The sequence below is a fragment of the Oxyura jamaicensis genome, chromosome 3, assembly GCF_011077185.1.
Source record: "Oxyura jamaicensis isolate SHBP4307 breed ruddy duck chromosome 3, BPBGC_Ojam_1.0, whole genome shotgun sequence".
In the NCBI taxonomy this organism is placed as follows: Eukaryota; Metazoa; Chordata; class Aves; order Anseriformes; family Anatidae; genus Oxyura; species Oxyura jamaicensis.
The window spans coordinates 33,521,238-33,544,336 of NC_048895.1; the positions used below are offsets into that span (position 1 = coordinate 33,521,238).

Sequence of the window (23,099 nt, forward strand, 5' to 3'; positions counted from 1 at the left end):
GTCTGCCAGGAGATGCAGGAAATGGCATTCCATGCAGGAGAAAGCTGACTTTTGCAGGCAATTGAATGTACTGCAACTGATAGCACTCAGGTCAGATGTCAAAGGAGGACTGGTGCCAGAACGGTGATATATGGCTGGCATGAAATGGCTTGGGGCGTCACCACCACCTTCCATCTGAAGATATCAAAGACACAGTCAGACATGAACAGATAACATCCACTCACACTTGGAGAAACTGGAATTCCAGTGCTTCCAAATATTTCTATCCCCAAGGTAGTCCCAATGAATTAACCCTTATACAACCTGTAAACGCATGCAAGTGTATTTGGTTACCCACAGGATATAAACAGAAAAACAAGATTCTGACAAGCATTTTCACATGTGCTTAGTGACCAACTTTGCCATATGACTGGATGAGATATACTAAAGTTCCTCTTCCTTCAGTTTGGGTAGATCTAGCTGACACTTTCCCCTTTGCTGTGGGGAGTGAAAGCTGCCCCTGCCACCCCCACTGCCTCAAGGCTGTGTCTCAGTCCCCCAGACAGCCCTGATTAGCCAAGCCTGCGTTAACCACATTAGAGCTGTACTGCTGTTTCCCTGCTCCTGCTCTTCCGTTGCCACAAACGTAGCTACTCCTCCACCTCCATCTGTTTGCTCTCAGGTTAGGCGAGGTCAGAGCATGACGTCCCCTCAGGCCCCTCGACACTTGAAATGTTTATGTGCAGGAATAACTCTCTGCCATTCAACCAAACTGGATTAGAGCTCACTTGACTGAGCCTCTTGTGTTTATTTCATAGCGGTGATTTTTAAACCAGATCTGTCCAAGGGGGAACTGTGCTGTGTGTTGGCTGTGATTTTGCCCATAATCCATAGGAATCATAGGTTAGGAATAACACATAATTTGACTCTTTTATTGGAAGTTGTCACTATTCTTTTATTATTACAAAATAAAGTTAATGATCCAGCCAGGCATTTAACTTTAACAATCTAATTTTAATTGTCCAAGGGGATGGACTCCTTCAGATTGGGCGTAGACATCTCACATCCGTACTGAGAATTGGGAGCCTTCTCACCATAGTAAAAGTGAATCCCTGGTGGTTTATCTGACTTACAGGCTTTCACAACTCCAGATCTCTATATCCACGCGCTGCATTGTTTCTCCAGAAGTTTCACTGCTACATATTTTCATAGTTACAAATTATCTTTCACATTTCTTCTCAGATATTCAAAGTCGGCAATTTTCCCAAGAAGTATTTTAAATGCTTTACACTTATATAGCCTGTTTTGAAACTGGGAGGCAACTACGAAGACACACAAGTCAGTTTAGCTTTTGCTCTTATATTTGATTCACTGTTCAGATTCCAGAACTGTGTTTTTTTTTTTTACGTCTGTCACAGGGTATCTGTCATCACTTGGCTTCAGAAGCCCAGCGGGGTATCCTGAAAAATACCAGCCATGCAACAGGGAAGAAGGTTCCTTTCTTCCCAAGATTTTAGTGGCAAAGTCTCAAACAACAGAGTGAAACATTGTGTGTCAGAGCCCAAACTGGAGTAGGGAAGGAAAAAAAAAAAAAAAAAAAAAAAAGGCAAACAGAAAACAGCTTTTCCACCCACCCATTTTTGCTGCGAGTCCAAACTCTCCCTGAGTTATGGCAAGCACCCTGGAAAATATAAGATTTTTCCAAATTAAAAGACCATATGTCCAGACCACAATTCCTTTCTAGACAAAATCATAGAAAGTCCCCTTGCATTCACAGGCTACATCAGTAGAAACAAGAAATGCTTGCTTACCCTTTTTCCTAGGATCCTACAGGAAGAATGAAGAGGGAGAAAAGGAGCAGCTTCAAGGCAGTCTGCGTGGTGCTGAGCCCTAGACATCACCACACCACTCATCTACAAGCAGCTGCCCTGGAATCACCTACATTCTGTTGGTACCCAGCTGTCTTTTGTCTGCAAGGAGAACACAAAACCCAAGTTTTGCTTGGTTTCATACTGCCCTCTCAGCTCAGGGCATGCACCACTGCCCGTTTGGTGGCCTGCCCATAGCACTGCCATTGTCCCAGCAGTTGGGCCTTCTGGTACAGTGATCCCAGGACCTCCCCACCTTGCAATAGACTGGCTGAAAGTCAGCTGAACCTTAGCATCAGCCACTTCTCCCACTAATCACTCTGCTTTTATCTGTCAGCTGCTGCTGGTGGTGGTGCTGGTCACACACAAGAAGAAAAAAGCCTGCGGGCATGAGCAGGCTCCAGCTGCACAGCTGCCACCACAGGCCAGAGGAGCCACAAGTGCTCCAGCTCAGGATCACCACATGGCTATGATCCACCCTCAGAGCCACCACACACCTCCCCAGTCCTTCTTGCAGCTTTGGGATGAAGGAAAAATACAACTCAAAAAAAAAAAAATAAATTCTCCTTTTTCCCAGAAAGCTAGCCCAGATGGAAGCCCCTTTCCGGAAGTTTTTTTCAATCAGGTGGCCATTAGGGCACATTCAGGTCCCCTTGCACCATGTTTTCATCATACCCAGGATCTGCTGCATTGTGTCTAAGAATTGATAAAAATCGGCCTCAGGCTCCCAAATGACAGTGATTTCTTTCCAGGGATTTGTGGCTGTCTCAGCAAAGTCTTTTCTTCAGAAAGACCGAGGAACATTATATGCATCTGTGAGTTCCTTATCCCTTCATACTAAGGACTACTTCTAGAGTTTTTCAAATTACTTTCACATTCTTTAGTTAGGTCTTGCAGGAAAGAATCTAAGGAAGATCTTAACTTTGGCATGTAATGACCTTGCTGCTCCATTTCATCACTGGTTTTTGGATCACGTTATTAGGGATAACATTGGGAATTATGGGATTATCTTAGACTTCCAATTACATTTTACATTGACTAATTTATTCTGTCTTCCCTTTCATGAATGTTCGATGTAATATATGAGACAGAGGGTTTATAAGAGTCTAAAGGTATTAAGCTTTCACCTAATCACTATTGTTTGAGGTCTTATGGAAACTCAGTCTGATCTGCAGCTGGGTATTACTAATATCTGACCCCAGACATGTGATGGTACATTAAAATTGCTAGTAAAGTATCTGGTTAGCAGATTCGTGAAGGGAAAGTTAATGAACTAGTACTATATGTACGACACTGTGCATGTAAGTTGTATCTGGCTGCCACGTGTGCCCAGAAGCAGTTCTTTCTCCAAGTATGCTGAAAAGCTCTGTCACCACAAGTCAGGCGCACCCCTGATATTTTTCATAAGGCTCCAGAGGAAATTAATGTTGGTTCTTCAAGGTTATAGCTTTTATATGATAAAAAACCCTACACCAGCTGTATCATATGGAAAACAGAAACAGATCAGAACAGAGACAGGTAACATAATCCACATGCAACTGATAATTCAAGCACAGGTCTGATGTTCAGCATTTGACAGAATGATAAAGGAGGCCAGGAGTTTACCTCCTTAAAACATCCAATGTCAGTGGGAGAAATGAAAGCAACTCAAAAATGTGCAGACTGGTCATGATGGAAGGTGAGCTATAAAAAGGGAATAATTGTTACTGAAGGTGCTTAACAGGGTGACAAAGCTTTCATGGATCAATACTGAGTCAGAGACAGAGCCCATGTGGTTATTGGTAAATGGGATACAAAAATCATCACACATTAACTAGTGTAGGTGCGGAGATCTAGCACAGATCAAGAATGCAGAAGCTCAGCAGACAAGACAGAGACATATCATCACCTCTGGTTTACAGAGGTAGAACTAACAGGCAACATCCTAACAGTGACTTCCCAACACCTTTCAGGGTCTCCTCTCCCAAAGTCCAGAAAAAAAACCTCCAGACTTCCCAGGTTGAAAAACAGTATTTCATTTATAAAAGTTCACCTTTATCCATTGACACTTATGCCTAAAACACAGAGCAAATTGGCTCCTACATCATACATGCATACTGCTTTCTGTGCAAACCTTCATGTTCCCTTTCCAAGCCTGTTTGGCTCTTGGTGTGGGCTGCTCCCTGCACTACTCTCAGAAGAGAAGGACAAATGGACAGACAGAGGGCAAGCGTATTCAACAGGCCCAGTTCTTTGTTATAGTGAAAGAGGAGGAATAGATGCTGAGGTTCAGGTTTTTAAGGCAATACAGGAGCTGTCCTGCCTGTCAGAGCAGCACCAGCTGCTCACAACAAAGCTATGGCTGTGTAGTGAAATCACAGATATGCTGAAATGTTCTGCTTAAAGTAAATAGCAGCACATAGGGCTTAAATATCAGGTTAAATATTTATCCACTACAAGTGCCTCACTGAGTCAAGGCCTAAACTAAGACCTGAAACAGAAACTTTGCAGTGCGTGCAGTGAAGTCCTTAGTAATTTCAGTGTGCTTTACACTAGGACACATGACAAATCTGCAGGTATGAGGAGGTTTTCAGTGTACCACCAAACTCTGAATGGTGTGCCCCAGGACAAACAGCAGACACAACAGCAAGGTGCACTCTGCCTTTCCCAGAGTCCCAACTTCATGCACAAGATTGAAAGGCTCGCAATTAATAAGATGACTGCATGCTTAAAAAATGCCTCGATGAGACACGGAGCTAAAAAGCTTGGAGGTCACTCCTGCGGTGTCACATCAACGTAAAACTGGAACGATGCAACGAGTCAAACCCAGGACATACCAATCAACTCACGTAAGAGTTTATTTCTTGACATGCTGCACATGAGACTGGTGAGAGGATCAAAGTGAACTCCTCAGACAGCATTTTGGGTGAATCACCTTTTCTACCTTTTAGATCTGTGCTTATTTGCAGGCCCTTTTCTGGAATAAGGCAAGACTGACTTTACATATAGAGGCAGACTGCTTTATGGGAACGGAGGAGGTGTGCTTATAGTGAAATCCATCTTGTGCCCAAAATTCAGCACCAGATTTTTCAGTAATTATCTGTACCAGCAGCTCGTGAATGCACTCCTTAGATCGCAACTCAAATGTTACAAACATTCGAGTAAAGCTGTACAGAATTTGTCATTGTCCACACAAAAATTCCCCTCAAGAATCCATCATTTCCCCTGTATCCTAATTTGCTATTTTTACTATCTCTGAGTTTGTCTCATCAGAAGAATTCTTCTTTGAACCTGGTTTCATATCAAAGGGAGTTCTATCTTCTTCAACACACAATTTATCAGAGAGAAAATGAAGATTTATGACATCTCGAATGCCTGAAACAGGAAATACTCTACCAACACAGCTCAGCATGTCTGCAACGAGTAACTGAAACTAATTGTCCCATGACATGGGACTCAGTTACAGAGAGGATCCCATACTTTGCCAAATTTATAAATCTTAGGAGTCTAGTTTTCATATGGCTGAAGTACTTCACCACTACAAAACAAAGGCCTCAAACTGGGACTTCACTATTTCAGCAGACAGGTGCTACAGCAACGAGTATGCTAGATACACCTGGCTTGGTACTTAGAAGTCACAGATGACAAAATTTAAATCCCCATTCCATTGATTCCAGCTGTTCTCTGTCACCCACTGCATTACAGCTTCTACCTGCTCCCAAACACAGGACTCGGGTCACCCATCCTGGCGATACAGAGGCCAGGACAAACAGCATTCACCTTCCCCAAGCTACCAAGCTGCTGTACTGTCCCATGAATTAAATGTGGAATAAAGTAATACGAAGTGATCAAAACATCAAAACTCTGTATCCATACTTTTGTAATAGGATGCTTAGATTTTTTTTTTTTTTTTGAGTTCCTCCTACACAAAATGAAGAGATAATTTATTTTTTTCAAATCCGAATGAAGGACCTTTTGAACCTGCCGACAACATCAGAAACAGAATCAATTCAGGGTAGTAGGAATACAGTTCAGACTCCAGAATTCAAACTAGAAACAATTAATCAGGTTTATGCCTGACTTGATGCATGCTTTCCTAACTTGTAAATGCACTACATGTGGCATCTAGGAATAAAGTATTCCACCTCAAAAAGGAAATACATACAAAAAAAAGACGTGTGGGAATAGCCAGAGCTGTTCCTCCCTTCTTAGACGTCTGAAAATGCTGCCTCAACTTTGCTATGCTTTCTCAACTTTAGCTGCACTATGACCTTAGAAGACCCAGACTGCTATGAACCTGGCCACTGTGCATTTGATACAGAATACTAAACAAGTGGTGTCATTTTCTGGCAGTGCTAAATCCAATCTGACCTAGAAAGAAAAGCCCTTACATCCCATTACTAATCCCTTCGTTTCCATCCAAGCAGTGAAGCCTGTAAGCAAATAGCACCCAGACTTCAAGAAAAGCAGACAAACAGAGTTTCACAGAGTCCTGAAAAGTCAGACTTCAGGAGACCACTCCACATAACACCAATCACCACATTATCCAGAGGCACATTCCAATGTATTGCCCAAATGCTTTCAGACCATTCCGTGACTGCAAATAGGTTTTCCTCGCTCCTTGGGGTCTATTTCTTTAGGACCAAATTGGAGCAACAATATTTTCATTATCTCTTCCCAGTCTTTTTAAAAAGTACATTTTGCATGAATTTTGCAAGATGTTTAAAAAGCATTGCCATTTTAAAATATTTTTCTTCAACCTGCCGGACATTCCACTTAGCATTTTTCCCTTAAAACCATGATTCCCAGCCACAGCCACTTCATCAGCAGAGAAGCAGTTGACTTTCCCACAGTCTCTCCAGCAGTCAGACAACAAACCTGCACTGAGATGGTTCAATTTTGTTGGAGTCAGCACCTACAGAGCAATGTGGTTTAGGTTTCTTTTAAGCATTTAAGAATGTTTTTCATAATAATGCCAGATTGCCTTGCAATCAAAACCTTCACGTTCAGCACTTTACCTCCAAATTCAGTGTTGATAGTGTATAGATTTGAATTTGAATGCATGGTACAGAAGCCATTTCAGATTTTCTCAAAAAATAAAACAGATTACCTCCATAGTGACAAATTATCCAACTACATTAACTGTTCTCTGGCTTCCACATGCCTCTCCAAATATTATGTGAAGAAAAGAGGAAGACGGAAAAAGAAAGAAAAAATGCTTTCACAAAAGAAATTGTTCCTTAATTACAAACAGGACACCCTTAAGCCAAGAACTGAAGAGAAGGGCAATCTATACGACCTTTCCACATCATTTTGCTTTGAAGTATGGGGTAGGCAGAACCAATTGATGTGAACAGATTTAGTAAGATAAACACCAATGGTAACTTTTTTATATTTAACAGCACTAGGTCTTCTTTAGGACAAAGAATAGGAACGAGGAAACTTGTTATGTACTCTTGCAAAATGTAGTATGTATTTAAAAAGAAAATATTTGCTTATCAGTTGCGGCTGTATAATGTCAACCATACGGTAGCTACATGATATTTTAACCTTACCCCCAAGCTACAAGGAAATTGAGTAGATAGTTGGTTTTCTATTGTCTTTAACGTAACTAAACATGAAAGGTCAGACTTATGGAGAACAGTAGATAAGCTGTCCAACAAGGCCAGGAGAGCTGAGGAAACACGCTCATGTGCAATGGATATCCCGATGTTTGCATAGAAACATGCCATAAATGTAACATTTAGCAATGGTTTAAAGTATCCCACATGAATATGTAGTGGAATTTACACAGGAAAGAAAAGGGTATGAGAGACTGATTCAGAGACTAAAGAGATGGCTGTGTTAACCCGCCAAGGCCAATTTTAATTAACTTTATGCTCAACTACCATAGTTACTGGTTTTATGATCGTGCATCACAGCTAATGGAATTGTATTTCCTTTTAAAAGGCAAATAGAGTGCCTGCACTGAGACATCCAGCCTCAGAACAATATCATGCACATATTTTAGCCACAGCGTATTTGCCTTTTGTGATGACAAAGTGATGAAAAGGAGAAAATCTGCCTGGACTAGATCCAGGATCCTCTGAAGTCAACTGGAATAAAAGGTTTCCACAAACTTGGACCTGCAACTCAAGAAGAAACATAAGGACAAGTTGAGATGCTCACTATTAAAATTTATCAAAACTTGCAATAACTACTCAAGGGGAATCATGTCACGAGTTTGTTTCGTGCAAGTATAGAACAACCTAGTGTTTTGGGGGAGAGAAGAAAAAAAAAAACAACCTGCGGTGCTGAGAACAGAAGATGGGTTTTGAGAGCCAGAACTAATTGCCACAGCAGTAGCCACATGGAGAGAAAGTGAGTCAGGGCCTACCCCTACACACAGGATTTAGAGCTCCACAAGCCAGGGACTCTGCCCAACATATCAGGCTGGCAGGAGAGGTCAAAATATTTCTTCTACTGAAAGGGTAAACATTTTAAAACTTCTTTCTTTGCATACATATGAATTTGTAGGTATGGGTCTGTCACAAAGTTTCCTTGTGGTTAATTATATAACTTTGTTTTTATCACTAACAAGGTTAGTGGGACCCCATCCACAGCTCCCAGGTCCTTCTGCAGCTGCTCTTCAGTAGCAAAAAATGGAGCAGCACAGGACCTCAGCAGGACTGCAGAGCTAGCACGAGTCAGTGAAGCAGCCCTGTCTGGCCCTCGGCCGTGCTCCAAAGCTGTCCTGAGACCTTTTCTGTGTCTCAGAAAAGCAGAACTTTTTCTGCTCAGTGGAACAACATTCACAGAGGTCAAAGGAATAGGATTCATGGGACACCACTGACTCTTGCAGTGATCCTAAGCCAAAGACTATGCTATACTTCAAACAATGGTGAATGGATGTTGGAAAATCTCTAATTTCATGGAGGTACAAGTTCCAATTTGAATAAACTCTGTTTAATCTGATATTCCCCCACTGTGGACTTACAATACTTAATTTTTAAGAAATGTTATATAACTGCAGGTTTGAGTGGTCCCCCTGACTTCCATAAGGTTGGGGTTTATTGGACACTGGCTGGTTCTCTCTCATACGACATACAGTGCTCCTAAGCTTCAGGTTAATTAACTCACATCTGGTTTTCCACAAACAGAAATACTAAGTTCTTCAGCCAACTGCTTGAAGTGCTTTGTGCTCTCACTTATCTAGGGAAGAAACTGGTGCATCTTTGATTTTTAAATCTATATTCTTAAAGTCTGATGCCTTGTTAGAAGGCCAAGGGTTATTAATTTCAAAAACAGAAGGTAGAGTTCAATGAATAATGAATAGCAGCTGTTGGAAACAAATCTTTGTAGCCCTGGGACTGTCTTTCCCTATGTTACAATTACACTTTGATTGACCTCAACAATAACTAACAAGCATGCCCAGCTGGATCATAAACCAAGTATATACTATGTCCAGATATGGTGTAAAATTTCACATCAATGAAACACTCACTGTCAGTCTAACTTTGTCCCATCATACGTCAATCAGACTTACAAATAAACTCAATAGAGCTGGGATGCGCGTTTTCCTACGGAAAAGTTCCTTACTGGCAATGAATTCAGTTTAGAAAAATCACTAATACATGGGGAGGGCTTTGCCTCTGAAGAAAAGCCTTTTGTCCTGACAAAGTGTGGGGAGTTTGTTCACTGTGAGTATTTAAGAGCCTGAAGAAAAAGAGACAGTTTTACCAGCTTCCTACAACAGCTATATCCCTCAAGTTGGGAGGTTGAAAGCAGAAAAAGATAAAATCTGGGCTGATCGAGCACCTGATGGACTTTCTGTACAAGTGGCTGTGCTAGGTTGGGACTTGGTGCTTTCAGGATCCGTGTGTGGGATGCCCATGGAGTCCAGCAAGGTTTACTGCCTCTCTCTTTTGCATGACCACAGTGCAACGCCCAAGCAAATGGGAATAAAATTGCAAGATGAAATCTTTATAAACGCAAAACCAGAAAAATCTGGCTTGTGCTGTCTGGTGAAGGGATTACTCACAGCTTTACATCCCATCTTATCTGACAGGAGCTGTTGCCTATAGCCAAACAATATTAGGGATTAGCCACTGGTGAATAAAATACTCCAGCCTTGGGATTTAACTATGCTTTCAGCTTCCAAGTGTGTTATCCTCCTTCTTTAGGTGAAACAAACAAAGAAGCAGCATTTCTTCCATCAAATCACTGGACTTCTAATTCTCACACTTAAAACAGATATATATTACTTGAATTATTATTTCTATTGCTAAACATGACAATTTGTTTGCCAGCATTTCTTCCTGTCCACGGACTACGCTATTACAAACCCCAATTATTTTTATTGGCACTTTCTTAAGGGGCAGAGCAGAGCATGCAGAAATACTTAGATGCCAAAATAGGCCAGGTTTAGTTTTCCAACTTTAATTTCCTTGATGTGCCCTGTGAGACCACATCATGGTACTTTGTACAACCTGCACCAAACAACAGTCTGCTCAGCATGCAAGATGTCCGTACCACATTGCAGAACCGTAGCTGCACATCCTATTTCTCTCCATCAGAAAGCAAGGCCAAGCACATCTCATCTTTTTGCCTCTTCCCCTCTCCCGCACCTCATTTAACGAGCTGTGTATAAAACAGATTGCATGACTAACATCAACATGGATTCTGCCTCCCCTTACATCAGGGTCCTTCTTTGTTGTGTTCTCTCCAAGTGACATTTCTGCTCTAAAATGTCTCTCAGAGTGTTAAGGAGAAGTCCTGTTAGCAGGGTTTCCTGACCTCATCCATCTTTACAGAGAATTTTTTTATGGATCCTTATCTGATCTCAAAAGTTTTTCTCAGGGGAATGTATCACAGGAATAAGCTGTACACTCCCACTGATTTCGATGGAATCAGAAATGCAATTAATTAAAATACAGTTGGCAATGCCTCCGTTCAAGACACAGGATGGCAGGTATAAGCTGTTGTTATGGTACCGTTCCAAAAGCAATATCCTGTTACTCCCAGAATAAAGAGGATAAACAAACAGAAAACCCCACACATCATCACCAGTAGATAAAATTACATGGTGCTACCACCTCCACCATTCCCCTACCAGATCACCAGGCTGAACAAGAGAGCTCACAGCCCACGCTAATGGTTGGTAGGCCCCAGCCCAGGTGGATGAATTTAGGAAGTAAATGCCACAGCTGAGGTCAGGTGTCCCTGGCTGGTTTCAGTTATAAGCGCTGCCTTGCAGGAAGAGAAGCAGTCTCCTGGGTACCTGCTTAGGGCTTTGTAGGCTAAAGCTAACACCTTGAATTCTACCCAAGAACTTAATAACAAGCAGCAGACCCAACCTAAAACGTTCTTGGCACAAAGCTCCACTTTGCGCACAAGCTCCAGTTTCCAAGGGTCTCAACGTACAGTCCTGTATGGACTGCATGACAATAACATAACACAGCCTCAAGGTGTTAAAGGCATGGATAACTGTGACGAGGTTTCTCCACTGGACAGAAAAGGCCCATTTTTCTTAATATTAACATGGCAAAAAAAAAAAAAAAAAAAAGGCAAATATTTCTTCAAAGACTTTTCTCAAAGTGTTTTTATGCCCTGGACACCGCCAGTCTTGGAGCCCTTATAAAAGCTGTATTATGGACCCGGTCTCTGCTTTGAGAGAATTTTCTGACCCCACACTGATGAAATTAATAAAGTTGCCTAGGTGTGAAAGCAGCGGAAGGGGAGGAGGGTCACATCAGCCCCAAAATTCTTCTGGTGTGAAGATTTAGCTAGGATATCCGGAGAAATGTTAGTGGATAAAAATTCTATCTTTGAGCTTATTTCTGTCACGCCCCATGAAGGTTTATGGAGGTCAATGAATTTGTCCGCCTTTCAATTCAGGGCTGGGCTGTATGGAGTTGTATTTTTTTGAAAGCTCATTTAAAATCATATCTAATTGAGCTTATTTTCTTTGCATTTCTTATTTTGGTACTCACCCTTTGACTGTAATAACATAAATAACTCAAATGACTGTTTAGGACAGGACAAGAAACTAAAATAACGCTCCACTTTGCTCTGACAGACCAAAAGCATTTCAGCTGAAATAAATACTGTTGCATCCAGTTTGCAGTAAACTGCTCCATACATAAAAGCAACTCAAGTCCCCAATAGTCCAGGTGTGAGCGTCCACCACAAGGTCTGACACAACAGACAGCCTGCATTATTAATTTACGAGTAACAATATGTGGTAGGGATGCAAGTTAGGTGTGTCTGGAGATTTATTAGAATTTCCTCTGTGATGGAAGTGATCTATGTAAGTAGGAGGCTGTGTGTTGAATTACCAAGAATGCATCAAGGTATTTTCAGCTAAGTACCTTCTTCACAAGTGACAAGTCAACAACATAAGGCTCCTGGCCAAAGTAACAAAGCTGCTTCTCCTGGCTAAAAAGCCAGGATCAAAAGACCACTTCAATTAAATAGCCTTCTAAGAGGAAAGGGGTCACAGAAGCTATCTGGGGAGACAGACTGACAGAAAGACTGAGTCAAAGACTAAGGAGTGGGAAGGGTTCCTCCTCCATTTTATTCTGAGCAGCATGCATTAAAGAAAATTCAAGCAGTCCAGTACCTTGAAAATAAAAACCTTGTTTCTGAAGTAAAAGAATGTTAAAGTAACATATCTCCAAAAAATATATTTTTGCTTTAAAATCCATTTGTTCTAAACTACTTAGCCAGAAGAGAATCTCAGGTCCCTCTCCCTCCCTGGAAGGAAGAAAAATGAGAGATCAGAATCATTCCCATAAAAATGGTTACACATAGATCTAGATACACAACCATGGGTTGATCTGAAAAATCAGAAAATATTTTGCTATTCAGGAGCATCCTAAAATGTAATCAAATCCTAACAATCCAGGCAAAGAGATTTCAAAGGCATTGTGAGCTCCTCACCAGCAAGCATCTATGACCAGAACTCTTCAGGATATGTTCTCCACAGGCACTTTGAATGTCTGGGTACTTTCCTGTTCGTAGTATGTGCCTCCAGGATTTTTCTATTCATAGCAGTTCTCACAGGGGGTTCTACCATGCCTTTTCCCTTACCTGGGAAGGTATATGGCTTGGAGCCCATCTTCAAGCTCTCATCTTCTCTCAATTTTCAATTCAAAAAGAAGTTCTAAACTACAAAGAACTGTGAAACCTAGTATCAAATGTGAACGCATGTGGAATACAAATCCTGAAGGATAGCAATTATTGCTATGTAACTTCTCAAGGGAAAGTCCACGTTTATTCAAAACTAGTGACTGCAAGCAGTATCCAACCCAAGTTAATACACAAGTTCCCAGAGTCACAAACCTGGATCTTCAGTAGAAGAAGGGTGGTAGCAGAAAAAGCGTGATTCTGAGATTTTAGCAATTGTACTGTGCTCCATATGGTATAAACGGAGCTCCAGGCAGCCAACCTGCATATTCCTTAGAAAGATGAATGGTCTGGTTTTACTATAGTGAGCTCCAAATAGTGTGAAGGTTATGGGTAAACCATAGAAGATCTTAAGAGAGACCATCATGATCAATTCTCAATATCTCTGCTCAGAGGTGACCATTACTTTGGGGCTTCATTCTAACAGAGACAAATCATTTTAGGTATTATCTAGAGGACCAGATAATATAAAAAGGCAAAGTCTTTCTTATGCCCTGGATGTATGGGGAAAAATGAGGCAGCAAGATGTAGGAAAGAAAGCTGGCAGACTCATGTTTTTGTTCTGGTGAAACTTAACTAGCTTTAGGAGAAGCATTGGTCAGATTATGGGATACTCCTCCTGATAAAGAAGATTGTAGAGGAATAACAAGAACATGTGTAATACAGTGACTGCTAAAAAAATCCACCTTCTTGGAAAGGCATAGCAATTACACATTGTCAGCAAGTACTAAGATGAGAAGTCAATTAGATATGGGTACCTAATTAAAAACCCAAATTATATTCTTGAGAACTTGAAGAACTCTCTGTTGAGAAAAAGGTTTTGATATAGTAAGCAATCTAGAAGACAAACCTTGGAAAGCTGATAGATAGTCCAGTATCTTAAAGGACAAAGAACTCTCAAGGAGTCCTTATGCAGCCCTAACTGATCAACACACAAGAAAAATGAAATGAGTTTATTTGGCTAGGTAATCACATCTTTCAGAAGCAATACTGCTGTTCTGTTCATCATTTGAGCAGAATAGCCCCAAGGATTAGGAAAGAAGTCGTGCTTACACAAGTGAAAACCAAACTCTAAGAAAAATAAATAGGATTTATATGAAATACATCTACAAATCCAAACATCCCTTAAGATTTTTTTCCACTCCAATCGTGATAGGCTAGTATTTGTTCCTAAGCCTGCTATAGCTAGTGTTTTTGTTAAATTAGTAAGATCCCCCTGCTTTTGTCAACAAATGCTGAGATATTTCAATCTTGAAAGGTCTGTCCCGTACATCCTAATGGTCCTGTACACTGTACCCAGCACATCTTACCAGCATATACTCCACCTGCACTGTAGGGGAAAAAAATGTACAGCTGTTTGAATTGGACTTGGCAGGACTGAAAATAAACTGTAAAAGTATTATGGAGATTAACCAATTACATAGCACTGGACTCCAGAAACAGTGACCTATAGAAGAAAAAAAAAAAAAAAAAAAGTTTCTACTTGGCAAAAAAAAGAATTCCTTGAATCAAACCCTATTGATATTGAGATGCACCTCCCAGATACAGCCACAATAAAATGCATGATATTCATTATAGAATTACAGCCACATTTCAGAAGGACCCTGATTTTAATTGTGACAGAAGACCAGAATAGTTAGTCATAAGAAAGCTATCCTTGCAATACAAAGTGAAATTTTTATGTTAAGTCACTGGTTCAGACTTATGCAACTGTTTGGGCATCAACACAGGTTCTTTTTTTGCCAAGAAATTAAATACCCTATCTTGAAAGTACCTGAAGACAACATACAGAATCTGAGGAGAGGGTTTTCAGCATTCATACACTTTTCTAAAATAAAGTCCATTAACAAGAGTCATTAAAAAAATAAAAATAAATAAATAAATAAATACAGGAAACACCACATTACAAGAAAGATATCTTTTTGAGATATTTCTGTAAAGAAAAAAATCCAGAATTCCTACCAACTACCTCTAGGTTACAAGAAAACAGAGGTCATATGTGAATCTAAAGAATATTAGGTTAATAAAGTATCCTCCTCCAAGCTTCTAGGAGAAGAAAAACAGAAGGGGGTGTTAAATCTTTGAATAAATCTCCAGTAAAGACAGCCAGAAATGATGCTGCTGTCAGCCACATGAAAGAGAATAGAGGGATTTCTCTTTTTAAATTAGTCTTTATTGTCTGCTTCGTAAATCGTGATCGCATGTGGTATTTATTACAATGAAATTTTATTGTTGCCATAGCCCTGTTTCTTGCGCTTGGTGTATTCTATTAATTTTAAAGAGAAAGTGTCCAGAATTCCTTCAGTTCCGTGACTGAAACTTTTTGGCTGTGCACATGGTGGAGGGCCACAGTGACAGCCAAGGAGATTGCAGAAAATACAACGTGTGCATTCTTTAATTCAGAGTCAATGCAACAGGAAAAAAAAAAAATGCAGATTGCATTATTCCATCTCTCCATTTCATCCTCACAGATATCTTTTTATAGGTAGGATGGAAATTTGAGTATAACGAGAGTTTTCTGTGCCTGTGCAACCTGGAGACTTGCACGGCTCACTCTAAAGCCCACCAGAACCATTCCAATTCTGCACAATTATTTAAGCCCTTCTACAACTGACCAAACCCTTTACAAACCTGCCAGACAAGCAAAGCCAATTCACAGATTGACACAAATTCACCTCCCCACTGAGGCCGGGAATCAACACATACATAAAACTAAAAAGAGGCACTGATATCACCACGGATAAACACATTCCTCGCATTTTTTTCAGCTGGAAATTGACCCGCGTTTGGTTTGAATTAAAGATTCATCGCAGTGCGGCAAATAACTAAATGAGAAGATATGAGTCCTTTGAAGAGCGTGCAAATCAAATTTGGGTGATAATTAGCAGCAGACAATGCAAACCTACTGTTTATTTGCACAGAACCTGATGTTACCGAAATGCAGCTTGAATTTAGGCACGCTGAGAACCAAGTGACTGAGTTTTCAGGAATTAATTTAGCAGCTTAATAACTGAGGTAAAAACAACCATACTTTTTACAAAAGGAGACAGATTTACACACATCTAAGTATTTCATTTTAGCTACTGTCCCCTACTGCACAGTTACTGCACTTTCAAGGCTTTTTATGCAGTAATTTTTTCCCGCAGAATACTCCTCTCTTGGGAAAGTGATGCATAGTGATGCCATAATTGGAGAGGAGAATAAGCTGCTCACAGCTGAGTTATAATGAAGTACTACCTCCTGTAACGTCTGCCCAACTTAGTCCCTGTTTGTTTAACTTGGTTTGCCAGGGAGCATAAATACATGTGTCATCAGCTGCGTGTTTGGCAAACCAAGCAGTTTTTTCTTGAGATGTGTTTGGCCTCAGCATAAGAGGAAGCACAGTTTTGCAGCACAAGTGAAGATGAGAAAAATGGCTCTCCAGCACAGAGCAGGACAGCGCAGCAGCTCCCAAAAGATAGATTTGGCCGCAGCACTGAAGGGAAATTTTGGTGTATTTTTCACTTCACCACTTTTTCTTTTTTTTCATTAGCCTGAGCCACCAGCAAATATTAAAAGGCCTGGTAAAGAAAAAAAAAAAATAAATAAAAGATTTAAAGCAATAGCATCTTTGTGATGAGGGGAACTAGCACGAGTGCCGTCAGCAGAATGTATTACACAGGCTGTGGGGTGAGAGCAGTATACCAGGGGTGCTATGGATTTGAGAAGCAGGGAGGGCATGTACTCAGTGGTGCCACTGGTGTTCCCAGCCCTGGGCCACCTGCCCGAGGACAGACCATAAGTCTGATCCTTGCTCCAGCCCAACCCCGTAGGTCAGCAGAGCTTTCTCTGCAGCACCCCGAGGCGTCTGCCCCCAGCCCTGCTGCTGGTGAACGTGGGACGGTCGCTGCCTGCCCAGCCAGCCAGCAGCAGAGTGCAGCTTAGGGCAGCTGCCGTCCTGCCTCACCAGAGGCTGCAGGTGGTACCTCTGAAAGAGCCGAGCTATGCTCCCACATAGGCATGCACAATGCGAGTCCTGTGTCAGTAACAACACGGTGAAGCTAACACATTCAGCCAGGTCCCTGGGGATACGCTTTGCCTCCTCTGGACAGACAGCTCACATAGACTGATGCTTAGCACTGCTCGGGGCTGCTTATCTCCAACCAACCCAGGTTATGTTCGTCAGGATAAATGCAATTTTCTTCAAGTAGTTTTGGAAGGAGCACCCATATGTTTACAATATCCACCAGAGACAGCACGCTACTGCTAAATTTCCTTATTACTGAAGCAGAATGATTTCTGTTAACGCTAATAACACTGCATTACCATACCTAAGACCACCTGACCTTTAGGCCTCCGTAGGCCTTCCAGCCTGGGCACCTGGCCAATTTACCACGCTGGCAGGTTATCGCTCCTCAACCGAGCCGTCAGTACCAAAGCCTGTACACTTGTAGCTGTCACAGAAGCTAGCACAGCTCGACCGCTGCAAACCTCTTTCAATAAGGTTTACGTTAACATTGTTTGGTTTGTCACAAGCTAGCACACATAAAGGAATAACAACCAAACCTCACCTGAAGTACAAATCATGAACCCAAGCTATTAGAAATTTCAGCCCTGGCTGAGAGCTAGATGAGTTACTATCACAGCTGTATCAATAAGAAACAAGAATAAACTATGTCCTTAACTGGTGAAGTGATCCTGGAAGAAGCCCTCACATATTATGGCAAAAACGAAGATTGTTGCTTATTTCCTTTAGTTAGATAAGTACAAACAATACCAGTTAAAACAAACAAACAAAAACCCCACGACAACATTGACTAAACCAACCAAACTACTGTCCACCACCACCCTCAGAAAACAAAAGCTTTTGTGTGATAAGAACAGGACAAGAACAGGTCCATGGACATTTTCTCTGGTGGCAACACTGTCTGTCAAGTCTGTGCCCCCCTCACCTCCCACTGCTTCCTACCAGGAGCAGCTCCCAGCCCTGCACTTAGGGCAACGCGGTGTTTGTGGCAAGGTGGAAACAGCCAGCTCACAGAAAACATTTGGGTTAAAGGAAGCAAAACAACATTTTGTCTAAGCATGTAGCTGCAGCCTCGGACAAACCTCTGCCAGTAGTGGTATGGGTGTAGAGGATCACATTATCGAGGATGAAATGACTAAGTACCCCTTAGATCCTTTTCCAGCCTTTCTTCCAATCAGTTTACTATTTCAGTCTTCAGTTCTACTCCTGTATTTGCATACTGTATGTCACCTAAAAACATCCATCCCGTTACATGGATTTTTATCTGTCTGTCCTGCTTTCACAAACACCTAAGCACTGAGCAGCTTGAAAACAACCCTAACACCTCTGTAAATGCACTTTTACACCTTGAAGAATAACACTCATCATCTGCCACGTGATGATCACCTAAAACAGAAGTATGTCGTCGTGTCTAAAAAAATCTATTAATACCCATGTAAACAGGAATTAACTGAATTGAATTTTAAAACCAGTATTTTCTTTTTTGCACTGTGCTGTTTCATCGAGAGCAGAGATCACAGGCAAATAGAAAAATCAGTCAGTTGAGTAATACTAGGTTTTGAGACATGGGAAGGGGCAGACAAAAGCAAAATGAGCCTCTTGGCAAAATCAGAGCCCTGAGCAGACACCTAGCCCAAGTTAAAATATCCTCATTCTTCCCCTGAGAGCAAAGCAAGCATCCTTTACAGAGCCCTTGGCGAAAGACCATGACCGTGAAATCCCCGTTATGGTTTTATAGAGGAGGGAAGTAGCAAGGAACCCACAGAGCCCGCTCTGAGGAAGGGAGCAGGCACCAGGCTGCAGCACGAGCCGCTTCCCCCACCTCGTGGAGGAGAGGGAAAGTGATGGGGAAACTGCAGCCAGCCGCATCAGATCTGGGGATCTTAAATCCAGGGAAGTGCCCCTTCCCCAGCCCCCCCCAGCTCCAGAATTTGTGGAAGAGTTTCCTCTTCCAGCTGATCCACTGTAAGCCGTCAAAAATCTTGGGTTTGCTTTGTTAGTATAGAGCATCGTTAATTTACAGGAGATTTAGAGAAGCAACCTAGGGACCACTACTGAAAAGGGATGCTCAGATCTTTACCTCGAACCTTGCAACACTTACAGATTCTTTTTTTCATTTAAAAAAAAAAAAAAAATATGTAGATTGTCCTCATTTGGGGTGATTTATTTTTAATCCCACCATGCTCTAGGTTTCAAACCCTTGTACCAGTAAGTTCCACTACTGTTACACCAGATAGTAATTACTATGCTGTTATTATTCTGGAACAGTTTTATTCTTAATAAAAGTTTTATGGCCTCACTTGGTGTTTTTTCTTTGTCTCATTATCTGCCCTTTTTCTCTTGTACTTCAAGTTTAAATGGTGGTATCCAACTCACCTTCTCTGTGTCAGTCACTGTTTTGCCAGGTTTATTTGATTCCTTTGTTAACCTATGCAAACATTTTCTTTATTTCCTGTCTCTCAGTTCCCTCTCTTTTTGCCATGCTCTTTCAGCATCACAGAAAAGAGCACTTTATTCAAATTAATGTTAATGGCATTATAATACGACCAGATTTTCCTAGCCTGTTTCCACAGCCTCAGATCTTGTTTGCTCTCTGACTACTCACTTATCTCAAGCGGATGTTTTCATTGAGGTGTCCGTATCGACACCCACCCCAACACAAAGCAAGGTCCCACGCAGCTGAACTAACCAAACCTATTAACTGGGTGTTAATTGCATAGCAAGCAGCAGTGAAATTAGGTTTGAAAACCAACACTCCATTAAGACAGCTGGGAAAAATTCACACTTTTCAGTGCTATTGTGTCTGATTACAGAATCTATACATGTTATTTCTGCAAAAACAGAAAAAAAAGGGGCATGCAGAGTAAATGTTAGCTTTTACCTAGACTCTAGTGCTTACTTGCCCCCAAGCCTTCTTTATTCTCTTGGAGAGCAGGGGGAAACACTCCCAAAACACTCCACATGTTCTCTGGAGGTAGAAGCAATTTAAGCCTAAACCCATTTACCTGGCCGAAGGTAAAGCAGGCCAGATCTCTGCACCAGGCCGAGGCAATCCCACACCTGAGGAAGGCTTTGCCATCCAGCACCAAACACCAAACCAGCACCCCACTCCCCTCACCTGCGGGCAGTCCGTGCCTTCCTGCACAGGGGACAGCAAAGGCTGTGCAGTCTTGAATGCAGTTTTTGCAAGAATCTGTTCCAAAAGTACACACAACCGTACAAACCTGCTACCAATTAGCAGAGCTAGCTAAGTTTTTCTCCCACCTCTGCAGACAGCAGCTCGCTGATTGGATTTACCATTTCCCCTGCTGGGGCTGCTAAGTGCCTGGCCAGCTGGATGGCAGACTGCTCTTTGGCGGGATCAATTACAGCACAAAGGCCCTAAATAAATAATGCACAGTACCACAGACTGATTTCAAGGTGCAGAAGAACCAGGGGCTCAAGTGTCTGCACACGACCTTCCCACCTGCTGCCTATGCTGCCAGAGCAGCCGTGATATGAGGGCAAGCCTGCTCTCGAGGGGGAGCTGGCAGCCAAAGCAGTGCTGGGTGAGACTGGGTAACAGGCAGAGGCGGCACGGGACAGCAGACATCAGTTATCCTTTGTGCTGAAAGCAGGCAAAGCCTGTTAAAACATAGAGCGTTTGTGTTCGCGCCATGCAGTGAACTCTTTAGGAGTGACTGCCTGGAGTTAGCACCTACAGCACGGACTCTGCAGCAGCGGATCAATGGCTGGCACTTTATGGTAAACACTCTACTAAAGATGGCACCTACTTTATTGCTGTGTTGGCTTCACAAAGACATGAGGCTTGAACCAGATTCCGCTGGACCAGGTATCAAAAACCTGTGAACTAGCTGGTGCTGTAAGCAAACACACGTGGAGTATGGAAGGAGGATCTGACAGGAGCCAAGGCACCGCAGTGCTCGGGCTTGGCACCGGACACTCATTCACCAGCACATCAGGGGAGGTGAAAAATTAACACACCTTACACTGACTACACTACCCAGTGCCTGTACCATCCTCTGCGCTGTGACAGGCATCCTTGGAAGAAGAGCAGGCAGCTGTAAGGGGGAAGCTGACTACCAAAGATAGCTGCAGGTCCCGAAGGTCAAAATGGGGCGAGTCTGCATAAGCACACAAACGCACGGTATGACAGAGGGCACAGGGCAGCGCTAACTTGTCAGCACTTAACCTACGAGTACATGAAAATTAAAAATATGCTCCCTTTGCAAGATTAATAGCCACACAGGCAGCTGTAATTCCGTTCATTTTGTTTTGTTCCCACCCACACAAACGTATACTAAGGATATGAGTGTAAGCTTACTCTTCTGACACGTTTCTGACATTCCCTTCTCAGGTCACAAAGGACTGAAAGCTACACGTTTTTTTCAATACAACCATCACTTGTGTGACCCTCAAATGTTCGATTCACAAGTGCAGACGGTGAAACTAAGGTTGTATTTAGTGCTACATACTTAAATGTCCACTCTTCACGAGTCTCGCTAAGCATTATTGGCACTCAGCCCCAGAATGGCTGAGGTTGGCAGGAGGCCGTCTTCTCCAACCCCCTGCTGAAGCAGGGACACATGTAGAAGGTTGCCCGGGACCCTGCCCAGACAATTCAGCCTCGTGAAATTTCTAAGGCAGTGCTAAACATCCACTTGGTCAATCAGTGTATCAGGTATTGCTGAAATTAGCTTATTTTCTCATTACAGACCTGTGTCCTGTAGTTGGTGGGAGGAAACCATATGCAAAGATTATTTCAGTGCCCTCGGGGACTTCAGGCTTTGTCACTGCAGACAGAGAAGCAAGTAGCCTGCCTACCAAGATTTTAAGAAGTTAGGGAAGTTGAAAAGGAAAATGTGAACAAAAGACCAACAGACCCAATTCGGCATAAGGGAAAATATTAGCTGGGAAAAAAATGTGTGCCAAGAATGAGATTTTGTTCTACCTGTATGACTCTGAGACTTCCCCTAGTTACTTTAAGCCCACCAGAACCATTCCAATTCTGCACAATTATTTAAGCCCTTCTACAACTGACCAAACCCTTTACAAACCTGCCAGACAAGCAAAGCCAATTCACAGATTGACACAAATTCACCTCCCCACTGAGGCTGGGAATCAACACATACATAAAACTAAAAAGAGGCACTGATATCACCACGGATAAACACATTCCTTGCATTTTTTCAGCTCGAAATTGACCCGCGTTTGGTTTGAATTAAAGATTCATCGCAGTGCGGCAAATAACTAAATGAGAAGATATGAGTCCTTTGAAGAGCGCGCAAATCAAATTTGGGTGATAATTAGCAGCAGACTATGGAAACCTACTGTTTATTTGCACAGAACCTGACATTTCTGAACTGCCCCTTGAATGGACACACAGGCAGTTGAGTATGCTGCTTTCCATCCCCATAGCTCCCTTTTTCTCTTTACTTTTCTTTTTCTCCTAAGCTTTTGCAGATGATTAACTCATCAATCCAAAACTATTGCCATCTTTTTAAGTAAAGGAGGAAAAGCAAGAAGCAAGCAAATATCCTCTTTCAACTGTTCTAAAAAAAAACAACAACTGACCTTTAACCACTTATGTCTGCTGCTTCTCCTCTTCCTCTCCATACACACAAGCAAACTGGATTTCAGGTCACATATTGCCTTTGGACTGCAGCACAGACAAATACAACCATATTTGCCTGTAACACTTGGAGGCTTCTTTAACCTGGTCTCACCATCCATGGCATGGTTAATTCCAACCTTCAGTCTTGCATTCTTTCAGTGACTGCACCCTGGTAGCAGAGTCACGAGAGATGAACTGCCATAGAACTGCTCCTAGCACCTTCAGTTCTGAAAGAGCATGGCAGATAGATAAATAAATAAATGAATAAATCCAAGTTTTTCCTGTCAGCAATCATCTTGCCCTGATATCTACATTAATATTTATTGCTACTGAGAGCCAAGTAAGAAGGAAAACACCTTAACCTCTTGGGTAGATGCTAAACACATGCTCGGGCAAGTAGCGTGGGGCTCTCTTAGCTAGCCAGTCTACAAATTTGAGACAAATTCCCCCTCAAATTACTACTACTCGTTTAGAGAAAATGGGACCA

At 42.0% G+C, this 23,099-nt stretch overlaps 1 long non-coding RNA gene across 3 annotated transcripts; it reads right to left on the reverse strand.

Annotated features, from left to right (window-relative positions):
• Positions 1-905: 905 nt before the first annotated feature.
• Positions 906-13,995, reverse strand: LOC118163833. Of its 3 annotated transcripts, none has more exons than XR_004749207.1 (3): positions 13,984-13,995; positions 1,791-1,917; positions 906-1,660 (listed from the first exon to the last, which is right to left on the reverse strand). It is a non-coding gene; the product is annotated as an uncharacterized LOC118163833 (long non-coding RNA). The 3 variants fall into 3 exon arrangements; XR_004749208.1 differs by lacking the exon at positions 13,984-13,995 and having other exon boundaries at positions 906-1,505; positions 1,614-1,660; positions 1,791-2,085; XR_004749206.1 differs by lacking the exon at positions 13,984-13,995 and having other exon boundaries at positions 1,791-2,085.
• Between the last annotated feature and the right edge of the window lie 9,104 nt (positions 13,996-23,099).